The sequence below is a fragment of the Saccoglossus kowalevskii genome, chromosome 5 (assembly GCF_978046115.1).
Source record: "Saccoglossus kowalevskii chromosome 5, keSacKowa6.1, whole genome shotgun sequence".
In the NCBI taxonomy this organism is placed as follows: Eukaryota; Metazoa; Hemichordata; class Enteropneusta; family Harrimaniidae; genus Saccoglossus; species Saccoglossus kowalevskii.
In genome coordinates, this window is record NC_140645.1 from 28,976,679 (window position 1) to 28,991,295 (window position 14,617).

General features: G+C 34.3%; 1 long non-coding RNA gene across 1 annotated transcript; it reads left to right on the forward strand.

Moving 5' to 3' along the window:
• The first annotated feature begins 3,249 nt into the window (after nt 1-3,249).
• On the forward strand, nt 3,250-7,372 carry LOC146745989 (uncharacterized). The gene is made up of 2 exons (XR_014929554.1): nt 3,250-3,333; nt 7,316-7,372. It is a non-coding gene; the product is annotated as an uncharacterized LOC146745989 (long non-coding RNA).
• The last annotated feature ends 7,245 nt before the right edge of the window (nt 7,373-14,617 follow it).

The window sequence follows — 14,617 nt, forward strand, 5'->3', positions numbered from 1 at the left end:
CAACAACAGTTTAAGTAGAAAATAGAATTAACTGAGTGTGCTTTCTAAACAAACAAACAAACAATTCTAATAAATATTAGACTAATAATTATAAAACAATTTTGGTTTAAATTGTATACACTCACAAATAATGTGGTTTATGCGTTATAATGAAGTACTACTTACAGATAATTGGATTGTTATACATTGTATTGCAGGAGATTGGTAATACGTTTACTGGACTTCATCTTATTTAGTTGTGGTGTCATATACTATTTTTCAGATAAACCATTTGTTGTGAATGTATCAAACAATCAGTGGTCGGTTGCCAGTCAAGGAACTGTAGCAGAACTACGATGTGAGATTGAAAGCAATCCACTTTCCACGGTAATATGGTATCGTCCGAATAATCAATCAATACATAGTGACAGTAGAACCAGCATCAAAACAGTGTCACATGGAACCTTACATAAAAGCATATTGACAATACAGGATACAATGCTAATAGACTATGGTAGTTATTCCTGTTTCGCAGAAAGCGATATTGGCAACACAACATTCATTGTCACGTTCAACGATAACAGTGAGTATTGTCATTTTTCCTATGTAATGTAAAACAGTAATCAATAATTAGAATATGTAGCGTGTGTTATCTACCGTTTGGGTTCATATTAATGATAATATCACTGAATTAATCTATACCCTACTTTCTATTTGTTTATGATTTGAACTGACAAATATACAATACAATTCACATATAGGCGTTCCAGATGCACCAAAAACCATTGTACCATTGTACCGATACTATGATCGTCTGTCTGTCACTATAATTCCCGGATATAATGGAGGAGATATAAATACAACATACTTTATACAATATCGTACCCGGAAAAATGCATCGTTCATCGAATTGAACACTGGTAGCTCAGAGATGTCGATTACAATACAAATACGTAAATTAGAATCGTCAACACCATATGAATGTAGAGCATATGCTGCCAACGCAATTGGTATAGGCCCACACAGTAATAGTATTGTAATCAGAACATTGGGTAAGTTTTATGTAAAAAAAGTAATGCTAATCCTGAAGTGTGGAAATTGGCGTTTGGAAATGACCATTTATTTATTTATTTATTTATTTATTTATTTATTTATTTATTTATTTATTTATTTATTTATTTATTTATTTATTTATTTATTTATTTATTTATTTATTTATTTATTTATTTATTTATTTATTTATTTATTTTTGTAAGCATTTTGTACTTGATTTGTAAATATGTCTTTTCTTTTCATCAACATTATTAAAATGTCATTTAAGTCAATTTTACTTAAATAAATCAAAATAATAACCAACATTAAAAATATATGGATTTGATATTAATATTCTGAGCCTAATTTAGAAAACCAAAACTCGTAACAGTGCTTAGTGGTGAACATTAACTGGTGTTATGTTGTTATTATATGTTGTGTTCATGGCACTTATAAACTGGTATACTATCATTTTTGCTTTGACCAATAAATTACTATCTACCAGCTCAACCACAATACAAACTGTTTAATAAATGTTATTCATTTTAACTCTACTTCTGGTTTGAAGTTGTTCAACTCGCATTTAAGTAACTACCTAGCGATAAATTCCCGTTGTTTGTTTTGCTGCAAAAATTTGTTATAGTTATTGTATATAGTATAAGATTTCCATGAACGAAAAGTAGAATAACACAAAGAATTTAAATAACGACGCATCAATGGACATCTATCTTAAGAATATTAAAACACTACACATAAAGAGCAAGTAGAAACAGTATCATACGCGCACCATATCTTCTCTATGGCCATTGTGAATATAATAACTAAAATAAAACTGTGATAGTTCACAACGACTCTACACACATACGAAATGAGTAGTTTGTAGTTGTAGTTTCTTTTTTAATTTTAGACCTCAAACACTGTCAGGTTTTTAGTGTGAAACGGGAATAAATGATATAAAGTACATATCACAGGTTGAGATGGTGAATGCATTGTCCTATATCAGTGCCAGGCTTCTAGATAAACGAACATAATTTACAATAATATTGGTCAAGCTGAGGTGTTTATTTTGTGAATTTATTTAGAATGAAGTAAACATGACCAAACCGCAGAAACACTAATATGAATGTTATGTAATAGTAAACTCTTATATTTACATCTAAGTAATATTGTTTCAATAACTCAATTGCAACTGTTACTTTTTTTAGATGAGCCAATTGTGGAACTGAATCATGATACTAGAATACTGAGCTGGACACGTCACGAGAACGAGACATATACATGTGTGAAAATAGAAACACGTCACGTGGATGTCACATGGGATGTTATAGTGAAATGTATCGATAGAAATATACTTGAATACAAAGTGAATGATACAAATAGAGAATACAGAATTACATATTGCACTGAAGATGGGATTTGTGAAAGTCGTGAATTCTCTGCATTAACAAAGAGTATTAGTAATGGTAATATATTCCAGTTCAACTAAATTATATATCCGTTATTACAATGTACCGAATTACACGGTCAAATTATCCACTCCCGTACACAAGTTAGAAATGTTTGAAATATGCTCAAACTGTTGGCCATAAAACATAAAAGATGCATGTACCGGTTGAATCTACCGTATTGCAAGAGCTCCTATGTGTTTCTTTATTTGTTCTCCTTGCATCTAACTGGCGTAGACTAATTCGACAGAAACAGTATATTTCCTACTGAGAAACTGTGTCTACGGACATAATGATAATTAAATCTCCGGTATTCCTCACTCTTGTGACGTCATACTGGTCTTGTGACTGCCCGTACAGCATTATCCTTCCGAGCAGCACGGCCGCTATTTCGAAATAGTCCGTCCGCGATGACGTCACACTTGTGTGAAATACCACGGAATTACATATACGTATTTACTGTCTCTGTATTAGCGACATCGAGCATTCTCTTACAATTGTCAACACAAATGTTCTAAACGCATTTTAACAGTATACACATTATATGTCATTTCAGGTTCTAACTCTGGTTCATGTAGTGTCGGTATTATTGTTGGGATACTTACAACTTTGCTGGTTACTACTATAATATCTGTTGTGATTAGTTATGTATTACACAAACGTCGATTGAACGAAGAAAAAAGACGATCTGTGAGTAACATAAATATTTCGTTTTCAAAATGAAACGTTGAAAATATTTTTTCTCGGCATTATAACTGTTTGATATAATTTTATAACATATTATTTTTAACAGGATGACGTAGATGATCAAGTGTATACTGGACTTTCAGAAATCTCGAGGGAAAAAGACCACACCTATGAAATACCAGAGAAAAAGGTAAAGTAAATTAGATTACTATCATGACGATTTGAACACCTTATTACTTTATACTACTGAGATATTATAGAAATATTGACCCGGGATAATGTTGATACAAATTTGTCGACCCGAAAGTAGCATTGTTAACCAAGGCCTAGCCGAGGCAAATATTAATATTTACCGCGGCTGGTGTCAATATCTGTATTATGGTGAATAAAAGACTCATATTGTAACGCTGTATTATAATATATCTCCTGCCAAAGTTTTCAATTGCAACATCCAGAATTTTCACCATTCCCAAGTAGCTGTTTTACCACACTTGCAATTGTTTGTATGTATTTATGTTGAATAATTCTTCTCTAAATTACTGTCACATTTGTGAAGGCACCAACTAGCTTTGGGCGACATTTCACAGGTCCCGATATTTACACATGACATGCGCGCACATAAACTCAGACCTAAATAAAACGTAATATAATAAAACATATCTTCCCTTAAGGGGATGTTTTTTTTGCTTTTTCTTACCCAGACAGTCTAGATGGTGTTAAAATTTTGGAGTATTGTCAATGCTGGAACATACTCAAAAATCGATTTTAAAATATAGGGAACCGAGGCACGCGTATGGGATTAAAAGTTCCGAAATTTTGTTCACATTGCTCTTTGATTGACAAGTCACTGTTGATGTTATATGTAAATGAGTTGATGGCCTCAGTTACGGTGCGGCGATGTGTTACTTCCTGTCCGCGACCCAGTTTAACTTATCTCAAGCGCTAACAACTAGTCTCGCAAACTAAAAAAAAACAGACAAGACGTAAAATGCTCGGTTAATTAAAAATAAAATGTACCCCGGAAATTACAGAAACATCGGCAACGAAATGCCTTTTTCTAAACACCACGGAAAATCAAGCACTCTGCGATACCATCTTGGTTACCTTAATCGGAAACCCTCTTGTCAGCTAGCATGCATCTGTAGCGATGTCGCAAAGTACGTTGTATGGCCGTGCTCGGCGACCTCTGGTACTAAGACACTCTATGAATGAGGTATTTCCAGAGGTCAGGGTTCGTTTTAATTTGTGTCGACCCGTCTCGTCTGCTCGTAGTTGAATGAAACTTGTTTCAATTTACAATATTTGTCTTCCATTTCGACTTTTTCTCACCGGCGATTGAGTACAAAAACTGCGAATAGCCGTTGTGTAGCAAAATATTACGGCCCGCTTCAACCTGGCCCTCTAACTTCGCACGGTCCATTTCACGGGAGATCGTGAAAAACTGCGTCATACAGAGTATATTTTTAAAGGTTTGAGGAAAGGTAAAATTAGACTCAACCCACCCAATGGCGATCGTTATGTTTATATAACTGTATGAATATCTCATCGGCTTTACGTAATCCATTGTGTCCCTCCCTAAGTGGAAATGATAACACAACGCCATGACAGTTTTCACGCAAGGTTTTGAAACCGCGGACGATTTTACGTTCGTTTCCCTGGTATTGTAAATATTTTTATTTTATTTTTTTATCTGACGATTGAACATCAGCAAGCGTCGGTGTATGATTGATTTTGGCATGTCGTCGTGATGCAATAATCATTTTTGTGGATGATTAACGTCGCTTTCATAAAACGTTCGTGTTTTCTGGTTGGTTAAAGAGATTGAAAATTAATTAGCTCCCAGAATTTTTGTCAGTTTCTCTTGATATTTTCACACTATTTTGACAACGTCTCTACGAACAAAATGACGTCTGGGCTTATTTTTAAAACTTTGCATTCTCGGACAATGACATTCGAAGTGTGAATTACTGCCCGGGATTGAATATACGGCACGCATCCTGCTTGACAACTTTGTAATATGAAAGCAAAACACATTACATATACGGCTGCACGTCCTTTTTGTGAATAAACAAATGATAAACGTTGTGTGAAAGTTTCACTCAAAATAAACAAAAACTGGGCGAGCTATTTAGATTTGAACTTACATGCTAAACTGAAAAACACAAGTAGAGATAATGGCTAATTTGCATAACCATTCACTCAGTAAGAAGTTTGCTAATGCTCATAATAAAAATGGCTGTAACGGTTCCAAATTTAAACCTATTATCTTTTTGTAAAAAGTTAAATATGGTGCATAATATGGAGATCCCGTCATTTCGTTTTTTCACCACGTTTCTCTTTTATTATTTATGTACAGCCTTGCCAAATCTTGCAAAGCATTCAAAAGAGAGGATGTTTGTATCTGTTTTCTATATTTTAAAATCGTCTTTTGAGTAAATCCACTAGTCATAATGCTGCGAAAAGTTAACAGTCTATAGCCAAAACTGTTTGGGTAATAACAAGCAAAACAAAGAAAATTCACTCTCAAGTGCCCACGAACCTGCATCTATACCTCAAGGTAGCGAGACTATTATTTGTGTTGAAAATTACGATTTTCACATGTATTTATTAATTGATGAAATGCACTATAAACTTCCATGTGATAAAGTCAACATAACATAGAATGTCATGTAAGTTGGTTGAAATGTAGATTTTCTGAAGGGAAGCAAGACAGCCTCAGTAGTGTCTTCCAAAATCAACAACACAGGTTTAATCTGTGTGCCTATAAGTTTCAAAGATAAACTCAAGACAAAGAAATGTTAGGATGTGTTATCAGTAGCTATCTGACACATAATGAGTGTTTCCAAACACTTGAGAGGTTTGTCTCCGCCCATGTTTGTTTCACAGATTAGTCATTTGCATATGAATGTTTCAGACACAAGGTCACACAGCCACTGACAAAAAATCATTGATTTTGGTGTTTTCATATGCCGAACTTATCCAATTATAGCTAACCCATTCCTTTATTTTTTTGGTTTCCAATAGCTTTACACATTTGGATGTCCCTACACATGTTTAAGCAGAACTTGATGGGAAGACAAATTGATTGTGCCGATAAACAAGCTTGGAAATATTTGCTATTACTTCATGGACGTTTTCTAGGAGTTTATGTTTTTTTCAAAATACAAGGTCTTTATCAAAAAATAACGTATACTTATTGTCGTCGGATTAACACCAAATTTTCACAGCTTTGAGGTGACAGTGAGAGGAACTTGAATGTGTCCAGACAAACTATTTCATCGATTATTTACCAACGAGTTGTAGTTTGAGTTGGGGGCAATGCGACTAAAACAGTAATTGAAATTCAGCAGTATTTTTTAAAACGCGTTGCTTGCATACAACTGACCAGACACATTCAATTTACCAGACTATTGAACAACTAGAATAAGTAAAAAAAATACTTCTTATTGCCAGCACAAATGCGTAATTATTTTTTTACAGAAAAAGTAATTTTTCACCTTTGATTATGTAACGGGTCATAGAATGCAGATACGGGCATGGCAAACACACCGTTGTAAAGCTTGAAGTATGGCGATTCTAAAAATATATACTTTCCTGGGTCTATTTGTAGTCATTTGGTCACAATTAGAAGATGAAAACAAGTATGCAAATAATAGTCCAGCTACCTTAAATGAACAGTTCAGGTTAATAAAACCCACGTGTATGAACGATACAACAACAAGTGATTAATTAACCCTGATGAAATAAATAAAAAACACTACACGTCGGTACACGACGTCAACAAATCCCGGAATTCCGGGCAAAGTTTAGGTAATCTGCGCTAGCTGCGTGCACTGTGTGGCGACTAAGGTGGAAACGACCGATATACGTTATTTGATAACTATCTACCGGTGACAAATATTCGCATAGGACATAACTCAAGTAATTCAATATATCTGGTTACAGTTGTTCGACCTGTTCACAAATTTCGTGTTCCGAGAATACGCCTACAAACGATAACGGTGAATTTTGTTCAATCATTACGTCTATGATGTTTTTGACGTCTGAAAAATATGCAAATATCTCGCCCGTCAAATGCACAAATCTGATTGGCTATTGGAAACAACATTATACTGTACTACCGCATTGTTTATATTGTATCCTGATAATGTCATTTACTTATATATTGACAGGATGTTGACAAAGATAGGGTTTATACATCACTCAACCCTGCTACCAGAGAAAAAGAATATGAATATGAAATGCCACTACCAAGATTAAATAAGGTATAAATATATATCTGAATATTATATCAATTAGTGCTATACTATTTCTTCATCCACTGTGAATATAAGTCCCGGGAATGACCAACCTACTATTTAATTTACAGGGCACTTCTGGAAATACCTAGTCTCATAACAATCACATGAATCCGTGATATACCTATTCGAATACAAGTTTGTTTTTTGAATGCAGACACGAGGTGGTTCATAGACTGTCAGGAGGTTACGATATGATGGAGTTGTATTATGACGTTGTGATATGTTTTCACTTTCATCAGCACTTCAAAATAAGCAGATAATCACTACCAGGAGTTAAGGAAACTTGTATTGATGATTACGTTCACACAGTACAAGTTGTTGTAATATAATTTGCATATCAAATGTATTGAGGAAATTGACACTTGTTGCCAGTCTCTACTCCATGCATAAATGATCTTTGTGACCTATATTGTATATTATCCCATAATGCGTGTTGTTCAATTGTTAGCGCCATTGGGATAGTAACACTTATTTTCGAAATAATTACGTTGAGAAAAAGTTGATAACATAAAACATTTCGCATATATCTGCAGAAAATATGTTGGTATACAATTCAGAGTCATGACATAGTGCTAATATAAACGAATATATGTGTCTTATATGTGTATGACAAACTAATAGACTGGCATATTGTTAACCACGTGTTTATATAGTTTGTTAATCAAGTCGATTCAGTACTTAAATCGTGGAGTACGTAATTGATGTTGATCTGACGTCAGCACATAAAGCATGATAACACACTAGAGAAGCCTGGAAAATGAAAAGTTTCAGACATAATTGTAATAGATTTGTGTTTGAAGTGGTCTTGTTGTTATTAGGATCGTCTTGTTTCTATAACCATGCTAGTAAGTTGATGGATTTTGCTAAGCAGCTCTCGTCGTTTGTGGGTTTAAGTTGCATTCAAACTGCAAGAAATATCTCACTGACACCTGTTCGCATCTCACCTCTCCTAAAATAAAGTGATCATGAGTGATTACAGCAACGACAATTATGTTTGATTTGGTGATTGAACAATGGGACTTTTAGTGCCGGACAGCTCTATTGCTGCACTATTTAAAACTGTTAATAACATGGTAATAACAATAATCATTGAAATGGATTACAATGTGAAAAAATCAGCTTCAAGATTCGATGGCACAGTTTCCTTAGCTGATCATAGTCAGTACGAAGCTGGGCAATATTATTAGATAATCAAATTCGTTGATGAAATAACCAGACATACGTGTACCACTACCAGATAGATAACTACACAATTATCGTATATCGGCGACACAGAATATCGCTGATTCACATGTTAAATGCTAAAATAATAATCTTGGACTAAGTACATTTCTAAACTCAAATAAATTATAGTTGATAATTTCGCATTTGGCAAGGAACAAATGTATACTATCGACTGAAACCTACACATAATTGTGTATCCATGAGGTAGCGCCAAGTTGGAATCATAGACCTTTAGTAATGTGTAAAAAATTGAAGTGAATGGTCAAAAAGGGTACAAACTTAAGCTTAAGCACACTATGGTGGCAGTAGTCAACAATTTGCTCACACAGTGTCTGAATTGTAGAAATCTAATTTGAATATCAAAGGTATTGAGGACATGAACCTAAGTTGCCAGTATTTACTTCAAACACAATTGACCCCTGTGTTGACCTGTACTGTGTACCGCATTCCAAGGTATTCAGCGGTTGTTGAGCTTCAATATCACCACAAACGTCAGGGCGGTACAATAGTTTTCTGTTATATTATGTGAAGTTATGACATTACGTCAAATTGATATATCATGACATTATGTGGGTTTACTATTATTGGATGTAAAATCTTTATTATATGATGTTTATGTGTGATTATGTAGTGAAGATGTGTGACCTATTATGTTCATGTTATAATGTCGTAATATCGACATTATACAAATGTTCACCCCAAGCCGAGATTGACAATGGGCTGTGAGGGTCCCTAAAACTGTATGTTCAAAGCTGTTTGGGTGAACATTGTAATATTATAGTGAATAAATCGTAATATGAAAATTGTGGAACTCAATCATGGCAATCACCCGGGTCATCCTCGTAGAGCTGAGACATGTATGAGCTCTAATATATATAAAGTTGAAATAGTTCACGTGCTGTGATTGAATTCTACTGCTATTTTACTCGGTAATATTTATGGTATCATTGAAAAACCTAATTTCAGCAGCTTCAGTCAGACGAGGAATTGATTTTACAAACACATGCGGTGCCATACTGTGCGCAGCTATACGCTACACTGCGTTCCATTTCACGACACGACAAGCGCAACTAAAAAAATCACACGAAATTGCTACAAAATCCTAGTTTTCACTCCAATAAGTCAAATAGTGAACGCAAACCTGGCAACTCAATCAGTTAAGAAATGATGCCACGTATCGTGTTCACTTGACAAGTTACTTGCGTAAATCAGATAAATTCAAGAGAAAGGTACCCGGATGAAGATAGACATACGAATATGGCTGCATGTCGACACACGAATATGTCTACCTACATTGCGCGAATCTGATTGGCTGTCATGGTCATGGGATATAATAACAAGTCATATCTACACAACGTAATTTTATATCTGCACCATGTAATGTCACATAAATATAACGTATCATATACCCATCGTGTGATGTCATATACACATCACGTACGTACATACATATATACCTACATCAAGTAGTTTAATATCGTATGATGCTATATTATGTTGTGTTGCAAATACGCTATTGCTGTATCATGTAACGTGATAACTATATCACACAATGTCATATCTACATAACATAACATAACATAATGCCTACATTGCGTAAAATGTCATATACACACCACATAATGATGTATTTTTATCATATAATGTCACACTGTCTTAATGTAATGTAATGTTATATCTACATCATTTAATGTCTGCAACCGTGATACCACATCTATATCAGTTAATGTAGGTATTATAGTTAGAATATTCACAACTTTATTGGTTATAATAACTGCTATTGTGAATAGATTTACATGATTGTAATACGAGTCCGTTCAGAACGAAGGGTTATTATGGGATATTTTAAAATTTAATATAAGAAAATTTACTATTCAGTGAACAGAACGCATGTCTGAAATTGAAATTGACCCAAACCTTGAACTGTTGCAAAAAGCTAGATCTGATCTTGATAAGCATTATGAACACATTACACAGGGTGCTATTCCAGAGCCCTATGGGTCGGGAAAGGGGAAACAAGTACAAAGTATAGCCCGACCTTTAGAGAGTCATTGATCCGGATGGGTTGATTAAGCAAAATCTTGAAGATGTCCTAGGGGTACTCAATTCATTTTATAAAAACCTTTATCAACTAAATCCGACAACTGAAAGCAATTATAATAATGTTTTTACCAATAATATTCAATATATAGGCAAGTGAAAGCGCTATACAATCTTATGTGTATGGGAAAGACTCCCCGTAACAATGGCCATCCAGTAGAATTCTATGTTGCTTTCTGGCCTTATGTTATACATTTTCTTGTCGATTCATTAAATTAGGCATATGAACAAGAGCAACGTTCTACTTCCCAAAGCATCATCACCCTTATTAAAAAAAGGGGTCAGATAAACAGTACAATAAAAACTGCCATCCGATTTCGCTTTTAAATGAGGATGCTAAAACCGGTTCAGGTTGCATCTTCAAACGACTGGAGACAATTTTGCCAAATGTTATTCATTGTACTCAGCCTGCTTTCAACCAAGAAAGGGATATCTCCGATTGTATGCGAATAATTCAGGAAATTCTACTCTATAGTGATGAAAATAAATTGCCCGGAATAATGATGGAGACTGATTTTCAAAAGGTCTTTGACTCTCTGGAATGGGACTATTTAATTAACTGTCTAAAAGCATACAATTCAGGTATCTCGTTGATAAATTGGGTTAAAACATATTACACTGATATAGAATGTTCAGTCATTATTCATGGCTACACCACAGGTATTTTTGAAGTGAAATAGGGGGTATGATGCCTATCACCAGCACTATTCATATTAGCCCTAGAAATATTAATTGCTGATACCCGTATAAACGGTTTTAAGATAAAAAATGAAGTGTTAAAAATGTGGCTTTCACTGACGATGATTTTTTGGACAAGGAGCATTCATTGGTGCATTTATTTGACCTCCTAAATAGCTTTTATAGCATATCTTAACATTATATGGCAACATACAAAGAGCCTTGCACTATCAAAACTTGTGTATTTAATGAGTATGACTATTGTATAATCACACATTTTAACAAATGTAAATAGGAAAATATTTAAGTTCTGGAATATCAAGGTCAAAAGAGCACCTGACATTTTGGGGTTACGTGATACCCTACGTATTGCTTCGGTTAAGAGATATCTTGACTGCTCAATTCAACATTCATGGAAATGTTTTCTGCCAAGAAGATTAAAACCAGCTTTAGAGAGATTTTTTATCAAATTGGATGGAATGTCTCTGTACCTTCCTGACATACATCGTATAGGTATTTGCTATATTGCAGATTTAATAATAAATCATTTCATAAACGTATTTTTGTGGGAAATATAGGACTCTGTCGAGTTTACAATTGTTTAAATTTGTGTATATTTAAGATGCTATAGCCCTGGAATGGAAATCGTACCCCCCCCCCGATATTCCCTAAGACCTACAATGAACTTTACCAAACTCAATTTGTACTTGTATATAAAATATACACATATTAAAGCTGAGTAAATATATAATAAAACAAAATTGTGCACAATAAATACCAAAGCGAGAATTTTTCAGTTTAAATTACTACATCGAATTAGTTATACAAATGATGATTTATACAGAATGACGTCGCCCAAAGTTAGTGAACCATTGTGTTTCCTGTGTCACTGCGAAATCGAAACCAGAGATCTTTCGATTTATTACTATACATATTCTCGGGCCTTTTGGAGAGCTTTTTGAAAAGTGATAATTTCTATAGAACCCCATCTCCCCAACAAGTAACACTGGGCTCCCCAGATTTCTCAAAATTTTAAACCATTTTAATATCCTTGGGAAACAATATCTATATCAGGGTAAATGAAATAAAACAAAATTTCCTTTCCATTATTTCAATTATTAATCAAGCGAACACGACACAATGAAGCGTACATCGCAAACACGCAAAATAAACTTGACAAACATAATGATAAATGGTTAAAATTATTATAATTACCAATACTACATAAATATATTATTAAATGTATTTTCTTAGTGGTTACATCCCTTCCCTTTATTGTTTTTGTTATCGAATAATTCGTTTTCTTTCAGTGTGCCTTGTTGTATTGTACAATATTAAGAAAATAAAATATTTCTCAATATAAAAAGGCATTCTAATATCAAAAAGAATTTATTTTTTGATATTAATCCTTGTCTAAAATTAAACTAATAACCTTAAGTACCATTTTAGTGAGGCGATTTCGCGGTCTGAATTTGTATCATGGTTGCAGTCATAAATTCTAGAAAATATAAAGACCAAGCACATAACAAAACGTAATTACATTCATGGGCGACTAACAATATCGTAATGAGTGCACCTGCTTGTAGGTAACACCCAACCATTGTTTTCACAATACGCGTATTCATTAATTCAGGTCGCGTTCCAGGCACGTCATTCAAGGGTTGGAAGAAAAAATACATTGGGTATTCACGCTTAAACTATTCATATATCCCGTGTTCGGGTCCTTCTGGCATCAGCTAGTTACATTAGGTTCGTCAATGAATGCGTTATATGTGTTGTACGTCAGTCCGCCTGGGAATTCCCATTGTCAAGGTATGGTTTTGATTAATACAATGACTTACACAATCTCAAGTTGTAAAGTCGATGTGAGGTATACTGGATAATCTGAGCGATACATATTTGAAATATATCAATGATATCATATGATTAAATACGCTGTCAGTTAAAATTCCCAAAAATAAATTATACGGCTTCCAATCACAGTGGTCACACTCTATCATACACTTCTGACCTAATTATGAATACAACAGGGTTTTTCCCTTTCGCAAAAAGCTCTGTGTTTCTTTCTAATTTCACGTCACAGTGTATATCACACGTCTTTGAAGCGGGAGTTCACAAACTGTCATGGTTCAAAGGTCATGAACCAGGAAGACATATGCGTGATAATCGTGTATGCATTCAGGGCTCATACCACTAATTGAATTTCCATAGACGACAATGTTAACATATGACGAGATTGCTATATGAAAATGACGAAGAAAGTTGAAAATATGGCTCAAAAATGGGAAATCAACATGCCAGTAATCAACCATATGAAAAAAACTAACATGTTGGCCAGCTCAAACTCTTGCAAATCTCAGGTAAACAAGACACACCTACTGTATTTGGATTGCACCAAGAGAAATCACTGGAAAAACACCAAGATTAGAACATCCATTAACACACAGAATAAACCCACAGGTACACAGCCGCTAAGTAGTAAACAAAAGACCACATGTTGGTCTCACCTCTGACCCAGGTGATTACGCCCTCAAACAGGGAGCACCTGAGAAAAATAATATTTAAAAAATTTCATTGGTTCTTGCTGGGCCATTGGTTAATTAGTGGCATGAGACCTTAAGGAAGTAAGTTTAGTTGGATCGGTCTCTTCTGTATTAAAAATTGCTATCCTAATATGATAGTATACATCACACTGGTAGTATTTGCATCGTTGTGGAGTAACGGTAAGTTCGTATAAATAATTGCTACAGGAAGTATTAATATCTTGTTATTCCAGTTTTATCTATGTTAGACAGACGATTACAACACTTGGCATTTCTACAGTTACACGAGACAATTACCAAATGTTTCAGAATTACATGATTGAGATACTATTGCACAGTCACTTAATCTGTACAACGCTTTGTCAAAAACATAAATCACTGACCGTGAATTGTAAGTAAGCTATTGTTATTCATGTTTATATTATATGTTGTCACGACTACAGACATCCAACGATTCTGATTTTACGGTCTGATACCTATGGCTATTGACTTAACAATATGTCTGCACAACCCTACCAAAAAAATAATAGACGTATTATATGGAGCAACACAAAAATGTCTTCTCATAAACCCTAATACACTTTTTATCAGTGACAAATTGTAATAATTTTTAAATCACGCAGCTACG